This window comes from Callithrix jacchus, chromosome 3, assembly GCF_049354715.1.
Source record: "Callithrix jacchus isolate 240 chromosome 3, calJac240_pri, whole genome shotgun sequence".
Classification (NCBI taxonomy): domain Eukaryota; kingdom Metazoa; phylum Chordata; class Mammalia; order Primates; family Cebidae; genus Callithrix; species Callithrix jacchus.
This window is the reverse complement of record NC_133504.1, coordinates 126,768,068-126,788,590: the sequence shown is the minus strand read 5'-3', so window position 1 is coordinate 126,788,590 and position 20,523 is coordinate 126,768,068. Positions and strand designations below refer to the sequence as shown.

General features: G+C 40.4%; 1 protein-coding gene, 1 long non-coding RNA gene and 2 pseudogenes across 41 annotated transcripts in view; 1 reads left to right on the top strand and 3 right to left on the bottom strand.

Annotated features, from left to right (window-relative positions):
- The window catches only part of SLC4A4 (solute carrier family 4 member 4), a 498,924-nt gene that overhangs the window by 204,546 nt on the left and 273,855 nt on the right, over positions 1-20,523 (top strand). The gene's annotated exons all lie outside the window — the stretch shown is intronic.
- Positions 7,479-8,687, bottom strand: LOC128931608 (putative UDP-sugar transporter protein SLC35A4; annotated as a pseudogene).
- LOC128931609 (SLC35A4 upstream open reading frame protein pseudogene) lies at positions 8,758-9,476 on the bottom strand (annotated as a pseudogene).
- LOC118152280 (uncharacterized) overlaps positions 9,637-20,523 on the bottom strand; it is a 65,354-nt gene continuing 54,467 nt past the window's right edge. The window contains exon 7 of the long non-coding RNA XR_008480193.2: positions 9,637-10,330. This is a non-coding gene — a long non-coding RNA (uncharacterized LOC118152280). The remainder of the gene's footprint in view (positions 10,331-20,523) is intronic.

The window sequence follows — 20,523 nt, the reverse complement described above, 5'->3', positions numbered from 1 at the left end:
GGTCAAGAAATTGAGACCATCCTGGTCAACCTGGTGAAACCCCATCTCTACTAAAAATACAAAAAATTAGCTGGGTATGGTGGCACGTGCCTGTAATCCCAGCTGCTCAGGAGGCTGAGGCAGGAGAATTGCCTGAACCCAGGAGGCGGAGGTTGCGGTGAGCCGAGATTGTGCCATTGCACTCCAGTCTGGGTAACAAGAGCAAATATCCAACTAAAAAAAAAAAAAATGTTTTTTAGATAGGTGAACATGAACCTATGCTTAAACTTGGATTGCCTGGGATTCTAAAATTTTTCTGGTTATTTGTTCAAATTATACTTGACTTTGGTATTCACAATACTGTGCTTTTTATTTTCCCACCAGCTGCTCTACAATACAGGATGTATATTGAATTGAAATAATAATAAATAGGTAGGAAAAAATGAAAGGTAAAAAGAGGGACAAATGAAAGAGGAAAGAACAAATGTAAATCATTGAATAGTTACAGTCACAGTGAGTGTATGTCTCATTTTTGCTTCTAAGATTTCTACCTGCCAAGGCAAAATATGAAACTTGACTACTTGATTAATAGAGATCACCATTTAAAAACAAATCATTTGCTTAGGAGAAACACAAGTATTACCAATGTAAAATCCAGAAAGAGGCTGGGTGCGGTGGCTCATCCCTGTAATCCTAGCACTTTGGGAGGCCAAGCTGGGTGGATCACCTGAGTTGAGGAGTTTGAGACCAACCTGGCCAACATAGTGAAACCCAGTCTCTACTAAAAATACAAAAATTAGCTGGGTGTGGTGGTGTGCACCTTTAGTCCCAACTACTTGGGAGGCTGAGGCACGAGAATCATTTGAACCTGGGAGGTGGAGGTTGCTATGAGCCGAGATTGCACCACTGCACTCTAGCCTGAGTGACAGAGCGAGACTTCATCTTAAAAAAAAAAATCCAGAAAGAAATAAAGAAGACTCTGTATAATATAATGAATGACACATTTAACAACGTCTTGATTAGAGACTAGTGAAGTTTCCCAAATTCCACTGAGCTGGTTTCATGAGTTGGTAGACTGATGATATAAGGTCAAGTCAGTGGTGGACTTCAGGTCCAGTTAGATAATTCTTTTAGAACTTACGTTTGGGGTAACTATTTTTCCTTCTACCTCATGTGTTTTGAACTTTCAGGGCATATATTATAACTTACTCTGTCACTCTTAGTCTAAGTGCTCATATTGAAAGCACGCACTGTGTGAGCTGTCATCTCACTGTGAATGAATCAGCAGGAAGGTTAAGCTTTCATAAGATCAGTAAAGGGTGAGGTAATTATTACGCAATTGGTTTTTGGAGTACATGATAAAGAAATTCTGAGAAAAAAGTGAAGGTCTTCAGTTCCCTAATGGATATAAAGGAGAACTTAACCTGACAAAAATGTCCAGAAAGAGTTTGTGAGTTCCCCTAAAAACAGAAGCATAGTAGTAACTACCTTCAATTCTTTCTGGAATGAGGTAGAAAATTCCAAAAATAAACTAAATAAAATAAGCAGTATGATCTCTTTGAATTTAAGGGAGAAGCACTTTCTTCCAGTTAAGAAAGGTTTCTTCTGTGAAGCTGCCTAGGGCTGCAGTCAAACAGATTCCCACTGACAGGTGTGGAACTTGTCTTCACTCTACAGAATGGCCTGTTCATTCTATTTCCCTTGGCATGTAATTCAGGTTGTTGGAGACCTTGGTAAACTCATCACATGAGATCATGGGTTGATGTAAGTTTATGTTTGGTTGTTTTAAAATTGGTTAGAACCTGGCTAGGAGAAGAATATATGTCTACAACTGGCCCTCAAAGAGATTAAACATGTTTGAAATGTTTTTCTTTTAGTGGCAGTGGAGTGGGTAGTAATATTTCTTTTGCTGTGAACTAGCAAGTGTGCCTGTTAGGAGAATATTCCCAAACACATGATGAATCAAAGACTGATTAGCTGTACTTTAAATACCACATCTGGAAATTGCTTGTGAGGGAGGTTTTGCCATTAATTACAGAAGGCACATATGCCACTGGATTTAGGGCTAAAGACAGGGATTACCCTTTACCAAACTTATTTTATTGTGGGCCCTCTTTTAATTTAAACTTTAAGACCTGTTTCAAAAGTAGTTGGCTTTCTTCTGCCAGTGTTATGTAAAGAATGAATGGTGCCCATAATTGTTATAAATATAATATACAAAGTTATATTAAATTTATAACATAAATCAGCAGTCAAAAAAGACAGTTTAGTTTATTCCTATGACAAAAATCCAGTCTTAGTAAAACAAATGATTTATAACTCATTGCTTTTCTTAGGCTGTTTACTTTGCCGTAATTTCAGGCATTTAGGTTTGCTAAAAGCATAAGGTATGCTTTTTTAGATCTTAAATTTTTGGATATGGTTGACTGGTGGAAATTAACAATTTCAATGTTAAAAGTGGTAAACAGAGCTCATTTCTGTAAGGAGTGATAATTGGGAATGTAGATCATTGCAGATAGACTGAATTTAGGAACATCATGGTTGTAGATGTGGATTTATGAGTTATCTACTGAGATTTTGAGTCATTTCTCATGACACTCTAATACACAGGAACTGGGAACTATTGCTGTCTCTCTCTATATTTACAAATGGTGAGGGACTGTCTCCTGAGCCAAGGGGACATATTAGACCCTGGAGCTGCAGACCCTAGGTGTAGATCCAGCAACCCCTGGACTGGTACTTTTGCTTTGGGATGTATAGATCCATTTAAATACCAATATAAGAAAATTTCAGAGGTTTTACCTTGATTTTCCTAGAAGAGGAAGCAACCATAGAACTGAATTCCTTTTCATAATTCTTCAAAATTGATTGGAGAAGAAAATTGCCTTTTCTCTCCTGCCTTTTCATTTTGAGGAACCCCTAATGATGTCACTTACTTTAAATCAAAGATGCTTATTTATTACAGCATCTGCTCAGTCCTCCATCTCCCTCCTTCCCTCCTTTTTTCCACTCCACTCTCCTTCCCTCCCTCCCTCTTTTCTTTTTTCTTTTCTTTCGAATCTCTCTCTGTCACCCAGGCTAGAGTGCAGTGGTGTGATCTCAGTTCACTGCAACCTCCACCTTCAAGGCTCAAATGATTCTCCTGCTTCAGCCTCCAGAGTAGCTGGGATTACAGGCATGCACCACCACACCTAGCTAATTTTTGTATTTTTAGTAGAGACAGAGGTTTCACTGTGTTGGCCAGGCTGGTCTCAAACTCCTATCCTCATGTGATCTGCCAGCCTCAGCCTCCTAAAGTGCTGGGATTACAGGTGTGAGCCACTGTGCCCAGCCTCAGTCCTCCATTTCTAAAGCATTGTATCATTCCGTGGTTGTTTAACTGCTTTGGACAAAATCTAAGGTTTAACAACCAATGAATGATACAACGGTCCATTGCATTGTATCAATGCAATGATACAATGGTCCAATAATTGAGCCAACTCTTTTTAACCTTTTTTTAAAAAAAATTTTTCTTTTTATATCTTATACAAATAAAATATGATTGTGTTTTTATTTTCATAGTTTAAACAATATAGAATAAAAAGCTATATGATACAGAGCATAAATAATGGAGCAGAGAGTAAAAGTCTCTCTTCAACAATTTGCCCTGAGCCTGCTGAAGAGTTATTCGTCCAGTCTCTTCTCTTTAGATTTACATGCATTTAAATGTACATGTAGAAAGATACTAACTTGTGTTTTGCTCAAGATATAAGTTGACTTATCTCATGTATAATGATCAATAAACTGTTAACCTAACAATTCACTTCATACCTCTTAATGGCATGCAGCATTTCTATGTTAAAGGAACCATCTAGAAAAATGGCAAAACTCTACATTCCTGAAGTTTATTTTTATTCAGAGTTGGGTGTATTTTTTCTTTTGGGACCGTTACTACTTTTATACTAGAGTAGACTAAATCATAATATTTTAAAAATCAAAAGGTATTTGGGGAGATATAAATATGATTTGATGATTTCTACTGATTATATGTGCTGTCTCCTTAATATTTTCTTAATTTAAAAAAGTGGTTAACACGTATGTTTAGCATATTTTTGAGTTGATAATCTCAAATAATTCTTCGCTTATTACACATACTTGAAAATCTGCTCTCTGAGATTTTCAAGTTAAAAGTATTCTGTCAGGTTAAAAGTACTCTGTCCTTGTGGATCTGTCATTTCACAGACATATCAGTTTACCTTGTTGGCTAGGTGATAGAAAAAAAGGGCAGAGTATAAGAAATTATGTTCCATTGGATATTAGTTCGTTCTCTCATATGGATTTTAAAGTATTATTGGAAAAAATATCCTCCAATCTTCTATTAAAGTTCTTCCAAAGTATATGTTGTTTGTAAGACCAAGAAGTGTTGGAAATATGTCTTGGCTCGACTAGCTGGCCACCCTTGAGAGCCAGTAATACCAAGTGGCCAAGCTTAGTTGCACCCAGTGGCAAGAGACGTTCTGAGGTTTCCCATGTATTGGGAGGAGGCCCAAGACAAAGAGGTCCTTGTGAAACTCAGCTAGAGACTTGGCTGTGGAACAGAGTCCTAGAAGAATCTGCATTAACTGTGCCCTGCCCAGCGGCATGCTGCTACAGCCTTTGTGCTGAGAACTACCAGCATCATGGAATGAGTTTGCTTCTCCAGGTAGACACTCTGAGCTCTTTTGCTTACCGACACTGTTATTAACCCTGAGTGCTGGAGCTGCCATGTAGCATCATATGCCTTCTCTGCAATATGCAAAGTCATGTTACACTTAGATTGTTAGAAACTGTCTATTCTTTGTTTTTACGTGTGTGGTTGTTGCTCTAGAAGATTCCTTACATCTACCTTTCTAGTTTGACACACACACACACACACACACACACACACACACACACTTTGGCAAAAGGAATGAATATATTGGTGAATCTTTTTTTGTTTTTGTTTTTGGTAACAGAATCTAGCTCTGTCGCCCAGGCTGGAGTGCAGTGTCATAATATCAGGTTGTTGCAAACTCCGCCTCCCAGGTTCAAGTGATTCAGCCTCCTGAGTAGCTGGGATTACAGTCATGTGCCACCACACCTGTCTAATTTTTGTATTTTTAGTAGAGATGGGGTCTTACCATGTTGGCTGGGCTGGTCTCGAACTCCTGACTGCGAGTTATCCGCCTGCCTCAGCCTCTCACAGTGCTAGGATTATAGGCTTGAGCCACCATGCCTAGCCAGCATTGGTGAATCTTATGTATAATTTAAAAATTCACCAATATATTAATTTCTTTTGGTATAGTATAAAGAGCATAGGATTTGAATTTAGAAGACCTTGGTTCAAGTTCTGTTTCTGCAGCTTAATAGTACTGTGACCTTTCTGAGACTATGTTTCCATTTTCATTCCCCATCTTGATTGAGGCTTGCAAGATTCAAATGAGGTCATGTATTTAAAAGCATTTTGTGAACCATAAACTGCCACACAAATGTTGATTATTGTTATTTTAAATTTATTTTGGCTGTTATAATAAAACATTAGTAATAAATGTCCCATGAATTGTCTTAATCCTAGAGAAGACATATGAACTAATATACCCAGCTTGGGTCATCAAAAGGCACATTTATATAAGGGCTACTGCTAAGCAGTGACAATCATGAGTGTGCTAAGTTTATATTGGGAACTGCAAGCAGCCTTAGGTGGAGAAGGACGAGGCACAGAACAGAGATAAATATGGGCTTAGCTTCTACACGGCCTTGTGAAAGGGTTTTAGGGTTGAGTTCAACCTTTAAGGTTGATAGTGTTTTATAATATATATTGATGATTAAAGAGTAACATTTATCAGGCTGGACACGGTGGCTCAAGCCTGTAATCTCAGCACTTTGGGAGGCCAAGGCGGGCGGATCATGAGGTCAAGAGATTGAGACCATCCTGGCCAACATGGTGAAACCCATTCTCTACTAAAAATACAAAAATTAGCTGGGCGTGGTGGCATTTGCCTGTAGTCTCAGCTACTTGGGAGGCTGAGGCAGGAGAATTGCTTGAACCTGGGAGGCGGAGGTTGCAGTGAGCTGAGATTGTGCCACTGTACTCCAGCCTGGTGCCTGGCAGCACAGTGAGACTCTGTCTCAAAAAAAAAAAAAAAAAGAGTTAACATTTATCAATTTTTAAAATAGTTTTATGAGTTACCAAATATATAAATATGATCAAATGTGTATTCCACACTTTTCAGTGAAATTATCTCTCTTCTGGTAAAAGTGAGTCCTTTGCTTAGACAGACAACAGCATAGGGAAAGAGATGGTTTTCCTATGGCAAGTTTCACATCCTGGAAAATGCGTTCTCAGTTAGATGCTGGGGCCGTCTCTGGGTTAGAAAGTGTCAGGGGAAGTGGCTCAGGCTCAGGGAGGGGCAGGTTCTGTGCTTCCCAGTTTCAAGAAGCGTTTCTGGTGATGCGTTGGGACTTGGTTTTCATTCTTCTGGCCTCGTAGATGAGTGGCCAGTTTCATTTCATTGTTTGGCTCTATATTCAATTTATGTGCTTGTTCTTTCCATTGGAAACTCCTTTAACTCTTCTGCTGAAAATGGTCTCTAGGGTTCAACTTTAGAGAAATCTTCAAACATTTTATTTATCGGTCTAGCTGTTAGGTTTATTTTCATGAGGTCTTTTCTGAAGCAGGACGTCTTACACATCTAGGTGTTCATAATGTGAACATGATTTGTATTTTCAGAGAAAAGTTTTATCTTGAGTTTGAATGAACTGTTGAATTAGCTGAGTTAAGAGAGTCTCATTTTTGCTATCCATGAGGCAGAAAAGTGTGAAGGATGTATGACTTCAGCCAACTGGCTACTGACCAGTCTTTCTATTGTTTATGGCATAGGAAATAGGCCATTTGGACACAGGTGTTAAGGAAATGAATAGCACTTACTTTTTTAGTGTGTGGTTGTGGGAACCACTGTACACCCTAGAACACTTTATTAAGACCTTATTGCTTATGTAGTTGAAGAGAGATTGATTGAGCTACAGGTACCTGGTCAGATATTGATTGAGAGCTTGTCAAGGCTGTTGGGAGCTGGGAGACTGCTTGGCCTGGACAGGACCCAGAGTAAGAAGCATGGTACCTCCTATAAGCCTTAGAGTGGGCTGTGCGTTCAGGTGATCAGAGAGATCAGGAACGTTGGCTTAAGTCAGGGCCCAGGACCAACATTCCCTGAGATGAGTCAAGCCTCAGCCCTCTCTGGGGTTTGCCGAACAAAGGCTAGGTGTGGGGAACCAGCAGTCTTGAGAGGGTGCGGGGCATGTGTCTAGGCATTGCTGGAACTGGGGGGATTGTGGGAGTGACTGGTGTACTAGTTGTATAATCTGTGGCAGTTGGGTCTTCCTGCATGACAGTGGGAGGTTTGAGTATCCCTTATGGGAGAGTCATGCACCATGGCTGGGCTGGAGCAGCCAGCACCAGGCTTGGGGGCAGTGGCTCTGCTGGGGTGACCAAAGTAGTCCAGGAAAGCTACTTGTTGCCCACACCCTGTTTTGATCATCTGCTTTCATGCAGGATGAGGCAGGGATAGGAACATTTCTCAAGCCCAGGTATTGATGTTACCTTAATTCTTTAGTCTGGAAGAATTTGATGAGAGGGCAGGAAGATGAGAACGTCCTTAATCAAACCCATTATTCCTGTCTCCTAGGACTGCCCCTTCATTCATTTATCTCCAGAGAATAACCTGACTTCTCTCTCACTTCTCCAGCTTTTCTCACAAGGCAGTTGTTACTGGGCTGCTGAGGGAACTGGAAGGGAGGTCTAGGAGGGGACTCTGATGGTGGCACCCAATCTACAGGGTCTGGAGCCAGGGTGGAGGAGGTCAGGGACTAGTGGCTGCCATAGTATGGGCACACAGCCAGGGTGATGATGAGCAGTGTGGCCAGGAAGAAGGTGGCTGTGAGCTGCAGCTGCAGCAGGACTGCTGAGAGCATGGCATTGACCATCAGTGAGCAGGGCACAACCAAGAGGCATGTGATACTGCTGATGTGCTTCCTGACAGTGGACATGAGCAGTCCATTTATCCCTGACTCAGCACCACAAGTTCTGCCCATGCTGAGAAGCCTTCCAGGAGGCCTGGGCTGGGGCCACCAGCAGCATGAAGCTCTAGATTCAGGAGCACACCAAAGGTATAGAGAAAGACGTTCTAAAGTGCCAGGGGCAGCTGCTGTCTTCTCATGAGCAGCTCTGCAGTGACGACAGGCCTGAGATGAGGAAGTCCATGATGAGGAGGAGCAGGCCCAGGTGAGTCATGTGTAGGGGCATGGGGCTGGCAGCAGCTGCTGGAGGGGGCTGGGAAGGGTGTACCAAGTTCTTAAAGGCCACCTGATGGGTAACAGGTCCCGCAGCCAGCAGCAGTGCTAACCCCTGAGGTGCAGAGAAGCAGTGCTGGAGGCAGACACTGGAACAGGGTCCTGCTTCCAATTGCTCAGCACCTGGTAGGTGCTGGGGTTCATGTCATGCTGAAGATAGATCACTAGGCTGTTGTTAGTGCCATAGAGCAGGGCTGATAGTGTGAAGGGAGCATCTTGGTGTCAGAGTGGAGCTCCCTAGGGCCATGCTTGCCAGCCCACTAGAAGGGAGAAGGTACCTAACAGTAGCTTGGTCAACTCAGCTCCACAGCTGAGGAGGGCTGGATGGGCACCTGGCTGTCCACATGGCACAGTGCCAGCATGGGGCATGGGCATGAGTAGCATCAAGGTCCACTGCCTTCATACCCATGCTAGACTTTGGGTGGCCTGTGTAGTTAGCAAGGGGCAGTTGGGATTGTAACATATTTGGGGGAAATCAAGTTATGGAGCCAGCTCCCAGTAGGTAGGAGCCATGGGACATTGCCAGAGAGGATACTGAGGATCAGAATCATCTGCCAACTGCATAGTCAGGGCTTGAAGAGTAAGGGGCTGGTGGCCCTTGAAGTCACAGTCTTGGGGCCAGTCTGATGGAGTTGGGAGGGGGAAGAAGGAATCCAGGGAGCAGGCTGATAAGCCACTGTCCACAGTCTGCAGGAAGGGAGGCAAGGATAAAGTTGGCATGAAAGTTGGAAGAAAAATGGATGACAGCCAGAGAAGCCAGACAGTGTCTCTACCTGCAGGCTCCAGATCATTATTCTGCCTCCCCCATAGCATCTAGAGATAGTCGGGCCCCTTGCATAGTGACTGCAAATAGTCTTTCAATGCCATCTCCACATTGGGCACAGCATAGCCTGAGCCCTGAGCTGCATAGATGCCAGCACAGGTGCTCATGGCAAAGCCTAATACTGCTGATGCCCTCAGTGTGGCCACCACAGCTAGCCAGGAATCTCTTGAGGAATGGGGAGGACAATAGCGAGCCATCCTGGCCTGCCCTGCTGTTGACTTCATCTTCCACGTGCCACTGCTGGTTCTTGAGATCTCAAGATCTCTAGATGGTTCTTGAGAAATGCCAGGTCCTTAATCTTAGGCAGGGAATCTTTGTCATCTGTCATCTTCCCCGCCAAACTTCTGAAGAATACTTTCTATAAGTCAAAAGTAAGACAGTCTTAGTTTTGTTCTCCATATTTGATGTTTGGTGCATTGCAAATGATGGCATAGCTTAGAAGGATGTTATTTTATTTCAGTTGCAAGGTAGGAAGGACATTGATAATTGTAGAAATAGGGAGGAGGTACATATATGAGGTTGAGTCTGCATATTTAGTCTTCTGAGCTTTGGAAACAGAGATGATTTTTTTTTCAGTCTTAGCAAAGGAAGTATTTTAAAATTTCAGAAACAATCAGCTATTGATAAAGTATGTTTAAGTGGTAGAAAGAGCAATGCACTGAGAATAATGATTTTTTAAAAAGTCTCGATTCTACTAGTAACTTGCTGAACCTGGACATATCCCTTAATGTCTCAGAACCTCTGTATTCTTGCTTCTAAAATGATAATTCTATATGACTTAAAAGATCCCTTCCAGACCTAAAATTCTGTGACTCTGATTTTTCTCTAGGGTCACAACAATTCTTTGCTTACTTCCACGGAGTATGAAGGTAACAGATATTCCTTATCAAGAAAAATTACCTTTAAAAGTATAAGGCAGCAAACTATGATGCAAAGGGAATGTGTGGAAATGGGCTATGAATCTTGAGTCTAACGGGGTTGCCTGTAGCTCATTCTCTTTGCTGTGCACTACCTGCAGTGTTGACTCCTGGTGTGCTATGATTCTGGAAGAGAAGCACTTGGTCTTGAATGTGTAGTTTTTGGCGGCCCGTTTCTGAATTGGACACATATATTTCAATGGTGACCTTCAAAGGCAATGATGTCCCAGCCTTCAGTGTGTGACTCTTAGGTAGCACTAGAACTCTATGGGAAAAGAAGATAATCATGTTAGGCCTACATAAGGTATTTTGGGGATGGAAAACATCGAAATCTTTACTCTACCCAAGGATAGATTTTGGTAAATGGATTTTAGACAGGTTGTTTTTCAAGCTCCATTATGTTTCCTTAGATTTGTTCACTTTTTGTAGTAATCACTTTTTTTTCTGATGTTTACCATACATTCTATTATAAATGGGGTTTTACCATCTGCCATTAAGGAAAGTATAAAAATCAGGCTGTGCCAGTCTTTTTCTCTCCTTAAAGTAATTTCCATCAAACCTCATCTTCCTCTGCTTTAATCTCTTCCGTGAACGTGATAGTGTTCTTAAGTCATACAGCTTGTAAGGTGAGGCACAGTACAGTTTCAAATCAGGATTTAGCAGGGTAAGGGAGGGAGAGATAAATGGTAAGAAGGGAGGTGGAGAGTTATTGACTACTCATGTAGTGCTTCATTGTGAGTAAAGAAAAGCCAATTGGTTGTCTATAATAAAATGTATCCCAAGTGTCATTGGCACAGTTGTAAGGTTGATTTCACAGTAAATCTGTATGCCTATTAGCATTTCACACATATCTCTGTCTCTCTGTCAAGGGTGTTTGCAGATTCTTTGTTGTTTCATGCCGAAAGACACTTTTTATCTTCTGATATCTTCCCAATGGACCACCTCTTGAAAAACAACTCTTCCAGTCTACGCAGATCAAACTATCTCTCCGTGACCACACTTTTTCAGTTTTTGATTAGCTCATTGAAAATCATAATTTCTGTTACGATTAGAGAAATAATAAGATGGGGTTCATAATTTAACTTTGTAATTCAGGTTCAAAATCATAGGCTTTTGTGTGACTTTGAAGTCTTGCTGCTCCTTTTAAACAGAATTGCAGCTATAGCATCCCAGATAGGTGTTTTTCAAATCTGTTTTTCTTCCCTGCCTCTTCCACTTCCCTTTCTTCTTCCCCTCTCTCCTTTTTCCTTTTTTTCCCTTTCCTTCCTCCCTCCCTCTGTCCTTCCTTCCTTCTCTGTACCTAGGTACTTCCAATAAAAGCACTGACACTTGGCTGCATCTTGAAAACTCCAGATAGTTTCAGCAACATCTACTGAATGCCTATTATATTCTTGATTCTATGCTAGGCCTATTCCTTTGCATTGTCTTATTTAATCACTATAACAATTGGTCAAGAGATCAAGACCATCCTGGTCACTATTGTGAAACCCTGTCTCTACTAAAAATACAAAAAATTATCTGGGCATGGTGGCGCATGCCTGTAATCCCAGCTACTGAGGAGGCTGAGGCAGGAGAATTGCCTGAACCCAGGGGGCGGAGGTTGCACGCCATTGCACTCCAGCCTGAGTAACAAGAGCGAAACTCCGTCTCAAAAAAAAAGAAAAAGCTATTTTGTTCCCATTCCATCGATGAAGAAACTTTGGCCTGATTCACAGAGCTAATATGTGGCAGAGGCTGAATGTGAAACTACATCTTCTAAATTCTTCCTTTACTGGGTAAAAACTCTGTTTCACGTGGGAAGTTGTAGTAGGGTTCTTGAGAGGAACAGAACCAAGAGAATATAATGGAGATATACATGTGTGTATGTATATTTATTATAGGAATTGGCTGTTGTGATTATGGAGGCTGAGAAGTCCCACAGTATGTGGTCTGCAATTTGAGACTGGGGAATGCCAGTGGTGTTACTCATTGCGAGTCCAAAAGCCTGAGAATTAGGGGGCCAATGGTCTAAGTCCTGGTCTGAGTCTGAAAGACACCAGGAGCGCTGGTGTTTGAGAGCAGAAGATAAATGGCCCAGCTTAAACACAAAGCTGAATTTACCTTTCCTGCATCTTTTTGTTTGATTTTTGTCCCACAGCAAACTCAAATGGTGATCTCTGTCAGAAAGAACCTCATAGACAAACCCAGAAATAATGTTTTGCCAACTACCTGGGCATTCCTTAGCCCAGTCAAGTTGACACATAAAATTAATCATCACAGAATTGCCATTATAAAAGGAACCATACCTTAGTGTGGAAGCAAGCCAGCTATGATTAAATGAGAACATGTAACAAAATTCTGGGTCCAGATTCTCAATGACTGATTCAGCCTTGGGCAAGGTTTTGACCTTTGTATTTTAGAATCTCTACTGATTAAAAAGTGATAATAAAAGTTGTTTTAGAAGACTTTTAATCTATAGCTGTCTGTATTTACTGTGAAATCTTAGTTTTACAAAATTTTAATTTTGTGGACAACTTGGAACTCTTTAGTTGGGAAATAAATTCCAGCATAGTTGTTTTTATAGCACAGCAATTAATACAAGTTATATTATCTAAATAAATTGTTAACATATGTGCTCAATTACTGGGCAGAATCTTATTGGATGGAACTATCAATACATATTCGTTGAATACCTACTATGTGACCAACACTTTACATTTAGGAGCTCATTTAACCCTTATATCATTTTTGATAGTTTTCATTTACTTACCTCAAAGATGATAAAAATGAGGCTCAGAGGAGTTAAATAATTTTTCCAAGGTTACATAACTAGTAGGTGGTGAAGTTGGGATTTGGAACTTTGAGAGCACAAAAATAGTCCAGTTATTACTAGTGTGGGATTTTGAATTAGATTTAAGTTCCAGTTCTGTCGCTTACTAGCATTGTAACCTTGAGCAAGTAACTTAATCTATCTAAACTTTCATTTTTAGATTTAGCAACTTAAGAGGTCTGTACCTTTCTAAAGATTCAATTGCAGGTATCCCTATAGCATGGCCTGACACAGTAAGTGAGGTATGCAGTGGCCGTTGCTTATAAGGGATTAACATCTTAAATAAGAGATGAAGCATAAAGATGAAATATGAGCATTTTATTCATAACATATGCTAAAATGTTAAATCATGCAGTTTGGGCAAAAGATACTAGTGTGATACATGTGATATATCAGACAGAACTTTGGAGTGGAGCTGGGATATGCAAAATCTTTCCCCATCTTTACCACAAGCAGCCTATGAATCTCAGAGCATATTATTTGACTTCCATGCCCTCTATCTGTGTTTCATCTGTTCATGCATTCATAAAACATCTACAGAGAGACAGCAGTGTGTCCTGGCATACTTACAGGGAATCTAGGCACTGGAAAAGGAGCTAAAACATGGCATCTGTTCCCATCATGGGCCATAGAACTTACAGCCTACTGGGAGGAGAGACAGACATGAAAACTTTATAATGCAGTGTGAAGAGTGGTATAATAGTGTTCAGAGTCAGGGGAGGCTTTATGGAAGAGTTGACAATTGAAGAAGCAATGAAGATGAGAAGGGACTCTGTCTTATTTATCTTTATGGTAATATTTCCCAAAGCATTGAATGCAGTGCCCAACACACAGTAGGAACTTAGTAGTGAATTGGATACTGATTTGCAAGTCTGACTTGTTTTCAGCATCGATTCCTTCCTACGTTTCTTGTCATAGCTCCTCTGTCTCTTTTGGGAGCTCCATAGGGACTCAGTTCAAGTCCCTGATTCTCTTAGTGACAGCACAGCAGCATGGTTAAGAGCGTAGGTTCTGAGGTCAGATTTCCTGGTTTCAGTTTCTGTCTCTGCTACTTATTAGCCATCAGACCTTGAGCAGTTACTTAGATCTCTGTGCCTGTTTCCTTATCTATAAAATGGGATACTAATACCTAGCATTATTAAATGGAAAAAATTAAATACAAAGAACTTAGAATGGGGACTAAGCACCAAGAATAGTGATTGCTTAATGAATATTAGAAATTTTTATTTTTAATCTTGATACATTTTGTGCTGAGTTCATTTATTAGAGTGCCACTTCACAAATCCTCAGATACCTGCAAAAAAAAAAAAAATAATAACAAAAGGAATTTTTCTGATTGTTAGTGGACAAAAAGAGGTGTCTTATTTTAGGAAGGATATTGCTTTTTCTTCACCTGCTCTTGTTTTAAAGTATGGATCATAGGGTCCTGGTTAATGCTACAAGGAGCTCCCATGTATTTTGCTAATTATAAGTCATGCTTCTCAGTGGCCCTTTTAACTGTTAAAATAACATCCAGATTCTGATTTTCTTCACTCTTTATTTATTATTTATTTATTTATTTATGTAATTACATTTTAGGTTTTGGGGTACATGTGAAGAACATGCAAGATTGTTGCATAGGTAGACACATGGCAGTGTGATTTGCTGCCTTCCTCCCCATCACCTATATCTGGCATTTCTCCCCATGCTATTTCTCCCCAACTCCCCACCCTCAGCTGTCCCTCCCCTATTTCCCCCTGACAGACCCCAGTATGTGATGCTCCCCTCCCTGTGTCCATGTATTCTCACTGTTCAACACCCTCCTATTAGTGAGAACATGCAGTGTTTGATTTTCTGTTCTTGTGTCAGTTTGCTGAGAATGACGGTTTCCAGGTTCATCCATGTCCCTACAAAGGACATGAACTCATCATGTTTGATGGCTGCATAGTATTCCATGGTGTATATGTGCCACATTTTCCCTGTCCAGTCTATCATCGATGGATCTTTGGGTTGGTTCCAGGTCTTTGCTATTGGAAACAGTGCTGCAATGAACATTTGTGTGCATGTGTCCTTATAGTAGAATGATTTATAATCCTTTGGATAATGGGATTGCTGGGTCAAATGGAATTTCTATTTCTAGGTCCTTGAGGAATTGCCACACTGTTTTCCACAGTGGTTGAACTAATTTACACTCCCACCAACAGTGTAAAAGTGTTCCTATTTCTCCACATCCTCTCCACTGTCTGTTGTCTCCAGATTTTTTAATGATTGCATTCTGACAAGTGTGAGATGGTATCTCAATGTAGTTTTGATTTGCATTTCTCTAATGACCAGTGATGACGAGCGTTTTTTTTATATGTTTGTTGGCCTCATGTATGTCTTCTTTTGTAAAGTGTCTGTTCATATCCTTCACCCACTTTTGAATGGACTTGCTTGTTTTTTTCTTGTAAATCTGTTTTAGTTTTTTGCAGATTCTGGATATCAGTCCTTTGTCAGATGGGTATATTGCAAATTTTTTTCCCATTATGTTGGTTGCCTATTCACTTTAATGACTGTTTCTTTTGCTGTGCAGAAGCTCCAGAGTTTGATTAGGTCCCATTTGTCTATTTTGGCTTTTGTTGCCAATGCTTTTGGTGTTTTGGTCATGAAGTCCTTGCCTATACCTATGTCCTAAATGGTTTTGCCTGGATTTTCTTCTAGGGTTTTTATGGTGTTAAGTCTTATGTTTAAGTTTTTAATCCATCTGGAGTTAATTTTAGTGTAAGGTGTCAGGAAGGGGTCCAGTTTCTGCTTTCTGCACATGGCTAGCCAGTTTTCCCAACACCATTTATTAAAAAGGGATTCCTCTCCCCATTGCTTGTTTTTGTCAGGTTTGTCAAAGATCAGATGGTTGTAGATATGTTGTGTTGCCTCAGATGCCTCTGTTCTGTTCCATTGGTCTATATCTCTGTTTTGGTACCAGTACCATGCTGTTTTGATTACAGTAGCCTTGTAGTATAGTTTGAAGTCTGGTAGTGTAATGCCTCCCACTTTGTTCTTTTTGCTTAGAATTGACTTGGCTATGCAGGCTCTCTTTTGGTTCCATATGAAGTTTAAGGTGGTTTTTTCCATTTCTGTGAAGAAATGGAAGCTTGATGGGGATAGCATTGAGTCTGTAAATTACTTTGGGCAGTATGGCCATTTTCACGATACTGATTCTTCCTAACCATGAGCATGGAATGTTTCTCCATCTGTTTGTGTCCTCTCTTATTTTGTCCAGCAGTGGTTTGTAGTTCTCTTTGAAGAGGTCCTTTATATTCCTTGTTACTTGTATTCCTAGGTATTTTATTCACTTTGTAGCAATTGTGAATAGCAGTTTGTTCTTGATTTGGCTCTCTTTAAGTCTGTTATTGGTGCATAGGAATGCTTGTGATTTTTGCACATTAAATTTGTATCCTGAGACTTTGCTGAAGTTGCTTATTAGTTTCAGGAGATTTTGGGCTGAGACGATGGGGTCTTCTAGATATACAATCATGTCGTCTGCAAATAAGAGACAATTTGACTTCCCCCTTTGCTATTTGAATACCCTTTATTTCTTTTTCTTGCCTCATTGCTCTGGCTGGAACTTCCAATACTATATTGAATAGGAGTGGTGAGAGAGGGCATCCTTGTCTAGTGACAGATTTCAAAGGGAATGCTTCCAGTTTTTACCCATTCAGTATGATATTGGCTGTTGGTTTGTTGTAAATAATTTTTATTATTTTGAGATATGTTCCGTCAATACCTAGTTTATTGAGAGTTTTTAGCATAAAAGCTGTTGAATTTTGTCAAAGGCCTTCTCTGCATCTATTGAGATAATCATGTGGTTTTTGTCTTTGGTTCTGTTTATGTGGTGAATTATGTTTATAGACTTGCATATGTTGAATAAGCCTTGCATCCCCAGAATGAAGCCTACTTGATCATGGTGGATAAACTTTTTGATATGCTGTTGCAATTGGTTTGCCAGTATTTTATTGAAGATTTTTACATCTATGTTCATCATGGATATTGGCCTGAAGTTTTCTTTTCTTGCTGAGTCTCTGCCAGGTTTTTGTATCAGGATGATGTTGGGCTCATAAAATGATTTGGGAAGGATTCTCTCTTTTTGGATTGTTTGGAATAGTTTCAGAAGTAATGGTACCAGCTCCTCTTTGTATGTCTCATAGAATTCGGCTGTGAACCATTCTGGTCCTGGGCTTTTTTGTGTGGTAGGCTCTTAATTGCTGCCTCAACTCCTGCCCTTGTTATTGGTCTACTCAGGGTTTTGACTTCTTCCTGGTTTAGGCTTGGGAGGCTGCAAGTGTCCAGGAATTTATTCATTTCTTCCGGGTTTACTAGTTTATTTGCATAGAGTTGTTTGTAATATTCTCTGATGATGGTTTGTATTTGTGTGGAATCTGTGGTAATATCCCCTTTATCGTTTTTTATTGCATCTATTTGATTCTTCTCTCTTTTCTTTTCTATTAATCTGGCTAGTGGTCTATTTTGTAGATCTTTTTGAAAAACCAGCTCCTGGATTTATTGACTTTTTGAAGGGTTTTTTGTGTCTCTATCTCCTTCAGTTCTGCTCTGATCTTAGTTATTTCTTGTCTTCTGCTAGGTTTTGAGTTTTTTTGATCTTGCTCCTTGATCTCTTTCAATTTTGACGATAGGGTGTCGATTTTAGATCTTTCCTTGCTTCTCATGTGGGCATTTATTGCTATATATTTTCCTCTAGACACTGCTTTAAGTGTGTCCCAGAGATTTTGGTATGTTGTGTCTTTGTTCCTGTTGGTTTCGAAGAACTTCTTTATTTCTGCCTTCATTTCATTGTTTATCCTGTGAACATTCAAGAGCCAGTTATTCAGTTTCCATGAAGCTGTGCGGTTCTGAGTTAGTTTCTGAATTCTGAGTTCTAACTTGATTGCACTGTGGTTTGAGAGACTGTTTGTTATGATTTCCATTCTTTTGCATTTGCTGAGGAGTGATTTACTTTCAATTATGTGGTCAATTTTAGAGAAGGTGTGATGTGGTACTGAGAAGAATGTATATTTTGTGGATTTGGGGTGGACAGTTGTGTAAATGTCTATTAGGTTTGCTTGTTTCAGGTCTGAGTTCAAGTCCTGGATATCCTTGTTAATTTTCTGTCTCATTTATTTGTTTAATATTGACAGTGGGGTGATAAAGTCTCCCAGTATTATTGTGTGGGAGTCTGTGTCTCTTTGTAAGTCATTAAAATTTTGCTTTATGTATCTGGGTTCTCCTGTATTGGGTCCATATACATTTAGGATCATTAGCTCTTCTCATTGCATTGATCCTTTTACCATTATGTAATGTCTTCACTCTTTATTAATAGTTAACAAACTGTTTAATGCACAGCAGGAAAGCCAAGTAAGCCTGAAGCATTTAGAAAATGGCATGCGAATTAGTTGTAATCTGTTTTAGTAAACATTAAATGGGTGGCAATTACTTAAATTGATTGCCTAAGTTTCATTAAAGTAATTAAAAGAAATATATGTGCTTAATGCTGCTTTAATTATAAGGAACTTATTAGAATAGCTTCCATCTAGGATTTACCAAATTAGCCTAATTCATAACCTCAACCAGGGCATTTTATACACATGCATTTATACAGATATCTGATTTCACCCCTCACCCCGTGTCTTACTGAGACTCAAACCTGGTAATCTGTGTTTTTAATTATTTCAGGTCAATCTGCTGATAAGACCTGGTTAGACAACACTGCTCAGGTGTTGTCTGGTTACAAGCTTGCTACAGGTTTTGCTTTCACCAATAGGGAAAAGCTCTTAAAGATGCTTCAGTATAACTGGTTACCAAGGGTTAACAGTGATGAATATAGGATGAGAGTAGCTGAGGAAATGGAAGCCTGTGATTTTTGATTGCCTTGTTAAATCGTCAACAGCAACACCACCACCATCATTGATTGGGTTATGGCAGGAAATGCTATAGTTAGATTTGCTACAAATTAGTTTAGATAGAGAGTATGGGTGAAAATAAGGTAATCTTATCAGATGTTTTCTGATATCATGGAAGCAGTGCATTTATGAGCAGAGTTGCAAAAGAAATGTTGAGTACACCTCTGAAGCAAGGTTGCCTTCAATGGATTATAGGAAACAAACAAGTATTCTCAAGGTGTGTGGAACAAATAAAAACCAAAGGTGCAAAGATGCAAAGAGCAGTCAGCTTGTATAGGTGTCTACAACTACCAATTATAACTTTATAGGTGTGGAAAGAACTGCTGAATACCCTCCCTCCTGCACGTCCCCAACTATGGCACTGCCCTAGATAGCCTTCTAAAACACACATCTGATTCTGCCACTCCTTGCTTGCAGCCCTCAATACTTTCTATTTATGTGATAGGATAAAGTCTAAATGCCATATCAAAGTATATAGGGCCATTCACAAGTTGTCTACTATATATTTTATATCTTCTAGGATAAAGTCTAAATGCCTTATCAAAGTATATAGGGCCATTCCTGATTTGTCTACTATATATTTTATATCTTCTTTCTCTTCTCTTGCCACCCTTTTATCCTATATGCTCAAGCCAACTGGAGTCTATACATGGAGTCTTCCATAGTGCTTTCAGAAAAAAAATCACACACCACATTATTCTGTTATAGACCCTAACACAGTGCCTAGAAGGGGCTCAATACATAGTAGTTGTTTAATAAATGCTTATTGACAAATGAATAAATCAAAACACAATTACTATAATGATCTCTTTACATGTGGATTTTTCCCTTTTGGGATATAAGCCCATCCAGAGCACTATAATGTGCACAGTTACTGGCACATAATTGATAGTCATTAAGAGTTTGTGGGGATCTGGCAAAATGGCCAAATAGGAACAGCTCCGTTCTGCAGCTCCCAAGACAAACACAGAAGGAAGGTGATTTCTACATTCCCAACTGAGGTACCTGGTTCATCTCACTGGGACTGGTTAGACAGTGGATGAAGCCCATGGAGGGCAAGCAGAAGCAGGGTGGGGCGTCACCTCACCTTGGAAGTGCAAGGCACTGGGCAACTCCCTCCCCTATCCAAGGGAAGCCCTGAGTGACTGTGCCATGAGGAATGGTGCATTCTGACCCAGATACTATGCTTCTCCCATGGTTTTTACAATCCACAGACCAGGAGATTCCCTCATGTGCCTCTACCACTAGGGCCCTGGGGTTCAGGCACCAAAATGTGTGGCCGTTTGGGCAGACCCCGATCTAGCTGTGGGAGGTTTTTTTTTTTTTTTTTTCATACTCCAGTGAGACAGAACCATTCACTCCCCTGGAAAAGGGGCTGAAGCCAGGGAGCCAAGTGGTCTTGCTCAGCAGTCCCACTCCCACAGAGCCCAGCAAGCTAAGAACCACTGGCTTGAAATCCTTGCTGCCAGCACAGCAGTCTGAAGTTGACCTGGGACATTAGAGCTTGCTGGGGACAGGGGTGTCCACCATTGCTGATGCTTGAGTAGGTGGCTTTTCCCTGACTATGCTAAGAACTGGACATAAGTCAACACAGTATGGTAAAGTGGCTGTGGCCACACTGCCTCTCTAGATTCCTCTTCAGTGGGCAGGGCATCTCTGAAAGAAAGGCAGCAGCCCTAGTCAGGGGCTTATAAACAAATCTCTCATCTCCCTGGGACAGAGCACCAGGGGAAATGG